The sequence below is a fragment of the Saccostrea echinata genome, unplaced genomic scaffold (assembly GCF_033153115.1).
Source record: "Saccostrea echinata isolate AGI-Se365-2 ecotype Australia unplaced genomic scaffold, CSIRO_AGI_Sech_v1 ptg000025l, whole genome shotgun sequence".
In the NCBI taxonomy this organism is placed as follows: Eukaryota; Metazoa; Mollusca; class Bivalvia; order Ostreida; family Ostreidae; genus Saccostrea; species Saccostrea echinata.
The window spans coordinates 20,414,113-20,423,549 of NW_026889774.1; positions in this window are offsets into that span (position 1 = coordinate 20,414,113).

Here is a 9,437-nt window from a genome sequence, read left to right on the forward strand (position 1 = left end):
CACTTGACATCGTACACAGGTGTTCTCATCTCTTGTGACCCTAATTTTTGAATGGCTTTAAATGTGGGATAATTTATGCATATATAACGGGTGAAGTTGTAAATATCGAGAAATCAACATAATTAACTTTCAGTGTTATCAAGAGAAAACTTGGAAATGTAAATAATATACATGTACGACTCGCGATCACGACAACGTCCATTCCCAAAGACATGATTCTCTTTCGCTAGTCTAATCGTTAGAAAGTTGCGTCCTTCTCTTCCGTTGATCAAATTATCTTCCTAAAAAAGAACCGTAAATCATTTGTAATTGTTGGTGTAATAATTGATCATGTCTTTTGTGTTTGATACATAAATTAAGTACCAAAAAAGCGTTTTCGTTGGGCTCGATGTTTTTGTACACGCATTATAAACGAAAGAAAACATCGATGGGATATACAGATCTCAATAAAATCAACAAACTTTTCATGTATACTGCTTTTTCCGAGTACCCGGGTACTCGATCGGAAAATCGTTCGAGTAACCGGTTATCAAATATTGACCGATTTGACACCCCTAATATATATATATATATATATATATATATATATATATATATATATATATATATATATATATATATATATATATATATATATATATATATATATATATATATTAGTAGTATATTGCAATTCATATTAAAAACTTTTGTGAAATATCAGAAATCAATATATCTTAACTTTTCACAAAATATTCTGAAACCCAGCACAAAAATTTACTAAATAAAAAGTTTTAATCGTGAAGGCATTTTTTTTATTATTAGCGTGTGTACTGATTACCATAAAGTATAGAGACTAAATGACTTCATTGACTACTCTGTAAAATAAATCGGGGGGAAAAGCAATAAACTATACTACTGTCAGTTTAATGTACCAAATAACAGAGGAGAAAATAATACAAGATAAATTGATAAAATACATCATGAGGCATGAAAGTGTCTGAGGAACAGTTTTATCCTGAAACTATCCGGAAAAAAAGAAAAGGTGGTGGTTATAACAGAACATAGAGAAAGAGGAAGCAAGGTCAGGTAGATCCTGATGAACAGTCCAATATGCAGATATGGATAGGAAGGGGTTGGAGAGAGATTAGACCTTATGTGCCACAAGGGACGAAAAAATACAATAGTGTTTACGCCTCATGTGCCACAAAGCAGGAAAAATACTCTTTTAGTTGATGATAGAGCAATTTAATTCTATTCGTACAGTTGTGTTCATTTACATGTACCTCTCCATCAAAATTGCATATTCCTTGTTCCGACTCTGAAGCTGCATTGTACATCTGTAAAAAAATAAATAGAAGAACAAGATAAAATATTTGTGATGGCTTGCAGACTGTACATTTCAAACACAGAACGCTTGCATTTCCACGATTTTGATCACCCGTTTAAGATAAAAAGTTGTATTTCAATTAGAGAAATAGAAAAGCTACATAGGATGTCCACGTGAATACTCTAAACAACAATCTAATGAGAAGAAATGCCCTGGAGTGAGTCAAGGAAAAAAACCTATTTGTTGCATTACTGTGAGAGATATTTTTACCAATCATTACTTGTGAAATAGGGAACGTTTTGTTTCCACTGATTCGCATGTTTGTAAAACCGTAGTATTTTCAAATTGGATCCTACCTATAGTGAAAATATGCAAAGATTTTTTTAACTCATTGGACGACATTTATAGTCATGTGAACTTTAATGAAATTTCAACTCAAAGCGATCTGGATAATTGTACCTCAAAAATTACTGATATGTTTAATGTCGATGTTCGTATTTTTTTTTTTTTAAATATAATTGATCATCACCCTAGAGCTTCTGGCCGTGGGTCAAAGTATCCCACTTGCTTATCTTCAAACAATTAGCCCTGGTTTGATAAAAACTTATAATCCCTTTATAGAGATTATATCAAATAATTACGTACATTTAATAGTTGTAAAAATATACAAAATCACTCGGATTTGGTTAACAAAAAGCACATTTACAAGAGCTAGAGCAGAAGCAAAGCTAAAAAGATTGTACAAGCAAGCAGAAGGTAATAGGTTAAACATTTTGAAGAAAAATAATCCCAGATAATTCTTTGCCAAATTTGATAAAATAACAAAATCAACTCCAAAAGTATCATTAGAAGATTTTTATGAGCACTTCAAAGGTATCACTGAAATAGACGAAATTGGTGACTCAAATGTTGAACATGTAAGTGGTGAATGTGATTTTGATGAAAGGGATGAAGAAATTTGTGTAGATGAAATTAAAAGCGTCTTTAGTAATTTAAAGCAGGGGAAATCGCATGGTGAAGATGGTATTTTGAATGAAAATTTTATTGAATTCTAGGAATATCTGCTTCCTTTGTTATATAAACTTTTCAACTGTGTATTAAATACAGGGTTTTTTCCAAAAAGTTGGTCATTATCTGTAATCGTGCTTATTTTCAAAAAAGGTGACAATAAGAACCCAGACAATTACAGAGGTATAAGCCTTGTCAGTAATATGGCTAAATTATTTACTTCAATATTGAACAATAGATTATTAGAATGGTCAAAAAGTAACGATATTATCACAGATGCAAATTCTTTGATTACTACTACTTTATCTAAAAGTAAAAGACTATATTGTACATTCATTGATTTCAAAAAGGCTTTTGATTCTATTGATAGATCTAAACTGTGGATCAAGTTATCTTAAGTGAGTATCCAAGGTAAAATGTCATAAAAACTCTGTATTATAATGTGAAATCTTGAATAGTGGTAAATGGTCTGTATTATAATGTGAAATCTTGCATTGTGGTAAATGGTCAATTGAGTGATTTTTTTCTGTAACAATACCGGCTTAATGCAAGGAGAAGTGTTATCTCCAATTTTATTCAATCTCTATGTCAATGAAATCTGGCTGTATTTCCTATGATCTAATGTCACTGAATTTGTTTTTGTTAATGTATGCAGATGATATGGTCTTTTTTCTGAAACCATTGAAGGTCTCCAATCACTTTTGAATGAATTGTCTCACTACTGCAAAACATGGAATTTGTGCATTTATGTGGATAAATCTAAAGTTTTAATCTTTAAAAATAAGGGCAAAATCAAATCTAACGAAAAATGGTTTCTTGGTAGTCATATTTTGGAAATAGTTGGACAATTAATTAATTATTTTCCGTTATAATAATTTTGCAATGGCGGAAAAACAGCTGTCTGACCAGGGTAGAAAAGCATTGTTTGTGTTGAAAAAACCCTAAGGGGATTGTCTCTTAATCATGCATGAAACTTTATTATCACTTTCTGATTGTTATGTTGGAGGTATTGTTAATTATGCATCAGAAATCTGGGGAACTCATAAAGGTGACAATGTTGAAAAACTTCATCTTGATTTTTGTAAGCAAATACTAGGAGTTAAAAAATCTACATGTAGTGCAGCTGTTTTTGCTGAGTTAGGTAGACTTCCTCTGTAGTACAAAAGGATGTTTTCAATGATAAAATTTTGGAGTACTGTATTAGCCAGTCAAAGGCGTAGTCACAAACTTAAAAGTGGGGGAGGGGGCTCAAATCCAAGAAAGATGATGTAAAACGTGAATTAGCAATTTCACTTTGAGGGGGCACAACCATATATTTTCAGTTGGGGGGGGCACTATCAACAACCAAAATTCCTTGACAAGCAAAAAAAAAAAAAATAAATAAATAAAAAAAAAAAGGTCATCAGACGTTATTATTGAGGAGGCACAATCATATAGTCGATATGTTTTCTATAGTATTCTATATATCGACAAAATTATTAGGGGGGAACAGCCCCCCCCCCCCCCCGATTCTTACGGCCATGATAAAGATGTAAAACATGTAACATCAAGCCCCTGTCTAAGTTGAATGAGAGGACTTCAAATAGTGCATTTAAGGTATTCAATGTATAACGACCATATTTTTTACCTAAAAAATGAATGGTCCAATAATTTTAATCAAGGTAGCATTTTGAAGGTGTTACCAAATAAAAATGCTCCACCAAAGGAATTTACAAAATTTTGATTATTTTCCAGTTAATTGCACCTTGAATTTTACATTGAAGTCTATGGGCAGTGCATGTTTTTTTAAGATATTGTAAAAAGTAATTTGAATTTCAAACAAATCTCTTGGTGAAAATATGTATAAACTCTCTCTTTATTAATCTATAAAATAAAATGAATCATTTACCACAGAAATTTTGAGAAATTAAAAATTTTATGATTTTAATCAAGGGGAGATATAACTCTTCAAAAACTTTTAAGGTGCAAAATGACCGGCGTCTTACTTGTAATCAGTCAAGTGAATTTGGTTCATTTCACTTTTATCGTTATCTAGCAATGCATTTTGAAATAGTTTAAATTTATTCAAAATTGATAAAAATCCCTTCATTATACATTGAATACCTTAAAGTTGATTGACATTCATCACAGGTATACCGAAATCAGAATCTCCAATACATGCAGCTATCTTGTAGAAATTACTAATCTTGATGAGATTCAGATTTGCTAGGATATATTCTAAAGTATATTACATTACTATTACTTCAAGAGAAATGCTTACTCAGTTGTTGCTGAAAATAAAATAAATTTGCCATAAAATGAGGTTTAATATAATTTCAACATAGCTGTGATTTTGTTCTACATTAAGGGGGGGGGGGGGCACAGACATACTCTTGCCCCCCCATATCTGAAAGTGGGGGGGGGGGCTAGTGCCCCCGCTGCCCCCCCCCGTGACTACGCCTATGCCAGTGATAACTGTGTTATTAGAAATTGCTATGAGAAAATGTATATTAACTGTGAATCGCATGCACGAAAAACTAGACTTTTCAGGTGAAGAAATGCTTAAATGATCTTGGTTTTAGTGAAGTTTGGGGTAAATTAATACAGTTACATAAAAATTCATTAAACAAAGGCTCTTGGATCAGGCTAAACAAGAAATATTTGCTAAAATTGAAAGTTCGCAGAAATGTTCTTCTATAATTATCTGCTTTATGGATTTTACCTATTTCAAAAAATCTATTCCGGGTAAGTTTCAAAAATGTATATCAAAGTTAAGATTATTCTCACACCTTTTAGCTATTGAAACATGGAGATATAATAAAACTAACAAGGCCCAGAGGAAATGTTTTTCGTGTCATACTTGTGTTGAGGATGAACATCATTTTATACTAGTATGTCCTGTTTATGCAGATTATCGAAGCAAATTTATCAAAAATATCCTGTAGAACCATCCATGTTAAATTTAAATTATTGCAATTGTTCAATACAGAGAACTATAAGGATATGTGTAACCTTGGTAAATATATTTATTATAGCATGAGGCGAGGAGGTGATCTTGTAATCCAATAATTGTAATTTTTTCCTTCTTTTTATTTCACTATTATTTATGTACGTACACATTGTTCTCCTGTAAATTATCCACTTCTGTACTGCATCTGATTGTATCATATTGTATATACTGATAAGCTGTAAAGCTTAAAGTAACAATAAAGAAGAAGATATTTTTTGTCATTCCATCAGCATTGATTTGCCCGAGAACATTTATATGTTTTACCGTTTAATAAAAAGCTGGATTATAAGGATAAAAAATACATGCAGGATTTGAAATTGGGCTTGACTTTGACTTCGAATTTGGCATATGTAACATGTTTAACTCCACTATTTGTTACTTTTTATGTTTGCTATTTTCAATATCAGTTTTGGGCTTGGACCTTGATTTTTAAGCAAAAATAAGATCTAAAAGATAAAAGATTTGACTTTTGACCTTGAAATTGATTAAAAGAGGGAAGATTACAGGAACGTCACCTGTAAAATTAAATTATTTTCTGATGTTATGTCTATAGATAAATTATGACATTTAATAAATTTTAAAACTGCCTTCAATGTTTTCTTACCTTAATTTTTGACACTGAATCGGTAAATGATTTGCATATGCTTGCTCCTATCCTATCTTCTTGTTTAACACAATATTGTCACTTGATTTTGAAAATTGTTAATTGTTAACTTTAATATATAACTTTGTTATACCTTTATAAATTTGTTCCTATATAAACCAACACTAATAAAAGTCTAACATTTCCAATGTTTTACTGAGCGGGCATAGAAAAAAATCGATGTTTGACCGCGGAGTGAAATATTGGACCTGTCGATGAGATGTTGGACCGCTTACGTCACATAATGGGCGGGGTCAGCTAAATCGCATTCGTTGGTGTTTGACAAAAAATAAATAATAAAATAATAAAAGGTATAACAAAACATTTATTGACTGTGTTCTCGGGCAAAATGCGTTTTGTTGACCCCTCGAACCAAACTGTTTGCCTTCGGCCTAACGGCCTCAGGCAAACAGTTTGGTTCTTGGGTCCGACAAAAAGCAAGTTGCCCTCGAACCCAGTCAATAAATGTATAATACTCCAATTTTTGCGCAAAATGGCTTAACAAATTGTGAAACATCAGAATCTTTTATAAAGGCTTAAAGTTGACTGTAATTGTTTTAAAAGCATTTTCTTTCTCCTTGTAAAAAAGAATTGTTCGTAACAAAGTATTTTAACGTTTTGTTTGTTAATAATATTATTTTGTGTATATATATAGTCTCACGTATCAATTTCTATCTGTGCTTCCTGAAGTTGAATATTTTGGACAAGTTCTCTTTTCCTAAGTAATTCATCTACACTGCAAATAGAATCGTGTGTATGTATCTTCATATGTAGTACACTCAGCAGTGAGTATATTTCATACGGCATGTACTATTCCAGATGAAATAATTTTTTTCTTTCTTTTCAAATTTGCAGACTTTTAGTCTTTACTTCAACTATTTTGAGTTTAGGCCACTTGCTACAAACTTTTTTCCAATAATTATGAAAATTGATACCAAAATCTATGTTTATATCAATAATGTTAATGAGTTTTTTTTTCAGTTTCTCAATAATGTCCGGTAAAGTGTTTAAAAATTCTATCGTTATATATAAGAGGAACAATAAAAAGTGAGGATTTTGCACATCCTAGAAAATCTACAATAATATTTCAGGAATTTTCCAAAATAAATCCAAATATTCATGTACATGTATGTCAATCCATGCATCCAACATTTTGTTTGTATCAAGTGACCTTGTGTTTTCCAACAATAACGTTTAAGGACAAGGGAATCGCAGGACAAAATCTATTTTGATATCAATGGCTCTTGTGAACTAAAGACTAACCTCATCTTTTCAGATGTCATGACCATTAATTTTATTTCCAGATTCCAACATTCTTCTTCCTTCTGTTGTAACAGTTCTTCTAATCTATATAGAAATGTATTTAAACTAACCAAGCATAAATATGTTAACATCATACGTAAACCGTTACATTAAAATATTGTAGTTATTGACTTGTATACTAGGTCAATACACAAATTATCCTACTCTGAATTATCTTCCAGCGACCTGTAGTATCTTCCACGGATTTCTTCTATATCATTGTCATGAGCGATGAAGTCATCCGCACTCGTTAGCCTATCGATAGATATGAGAAACTGTGTAAAAAATATTCATCAGTAGCCGTTGTGAACATAGGGTTTAGATCCATATTTTTTTTTTATTCATCAAAAAATTAACTCTTCAAAATCTGGAATATACTGTTTGCGCTACTTCTGAAGAACAGAATTATATAGTCTTGTATTGCAATTTTGAAAAGTAACTTTAAAAGTCTCCAGTCGTTCAAGATTGCAATGTTTGATTGATATTCACCTTGTTATTTAAGCTAAATGGTTTAAACCATTAATTTTTTTATCCATATTAACAAACATACATTTATTACTTTTAACTTAAAGGGGGGGGGGCATTTTTCAGACAAGCTAAGCCCTTGCACATAACGTTTAAAGTTTGAAACTTTCAAGTTTCATATGTTTAGGCTTCATACCAAAGGTTTTCTCCATATGATTTTTGGGAGACCGTGGACTCTAAATGTCTCAGTTCTCTTCGATTTTCTCTCAACAATTTCTCAACAACAGCAAGCCTTGGATTAAAAACAAAAGACCAACATCAACAGATGATAGTAAAATTGAAAATAAAATTTTCTTTAATCGAACAAGATCGTACTTTTATTGTAGATGGCTAGTTTTAGTAATTCAGTACCTATTTTTCAATCTTCTGTTTTCGTCTTCCAGTCTTTCTTTTTCCAAATCAACGCAGTTTATAGGGAACCTTTGACTTGGATTTCTGGTGGAATATTGTTCTGCACTATCTCTTGGTGACGTATATCCGTTGCTGGTTAAAAATAAAAGGCATTATATAATCTCTCAATCATAATGATCATAAATTTATATATTTAAAGCATTGGATTCATTCATTGTGATGGACATGTGGATTCCTCTGTGAACTTTTATCAATCCAAAATATTTCATGAGACTCTAATTAACTTATATGAACAATCTTGCATATTTTATGTAAAATATACTTACTCAAATTGGATTAGTGATGGTACATTTTGTTCCTCTCTGTATTCGTCATGCCAATAGCGACTTGTCATCGTTGGAAGGTGGTCAGGACAGGCAATTAGAGCCTGTCCTACTGTGGTTACAGATAGTAAGACTTTTTCATCATTAAAATAACATCAATAGACTCAATTGCAAAATCAGCAGACTCTGGTGCAAAAAAGAACAGTCATAATCTAGGCTCAGCTCTGTAATTTCTTGAACTCATCAGTCATGTAAAGCTTAATATGTAGATTGTTAATTTAACTGCAGAACTGTAGCTCTCTGCTGGAGAAAATCCGGACAGACAATTTTCTCAAGCAGAGAGCTACAGTTCTGCAGCTAATTGTTAATTGTGTGCTATCGTAATTTTGAAATGTGCAATTTCTTACTGAAGTGCAGTTTAAGAGCACTATCAATCACAGTGTTGCCAGGGTTTGCAATATGACTTAGGATCCAGCAAAACCCAACTATAATTTTATCTTATTAGTGAAGTGATAGTGCTGTATTTTAAAATGTATCTTAAGAATATGGGAGATCAATGTTTATATTTTGTACGGATTGTAAGCACGAAAACGAGTCCGAAAATACTGTGGAAAAAGTTGTCTTTAGAAGTTTGAATATATTTAAATAAAATTTTTAGGACTGTTGCTTCTGCTATAAAAATTGTTGATTCATTTTGGAAGCCTTGTAGAGAATATATACCATCAAAGAAGAGGGTGTAATCCACAATTTATCTAACCTTTGTAATATTTGGACAATATAAGCTATTTCCCATGAACCTGAAACACAGAAACTTAACGTTATATATTTATCTTTAAAAAAAATAATTCCCTATACCTAATGAAGTATAGGGTTAATTTAATTTTTTTTAAGAAAACTAAAGGTTAAGTGCCTATGTCCTGAAAAGACCAATTTTAGACGATCTCATATGCCTCGAATACGAAGTTGATCTTTAAAATGAGTCGGGAA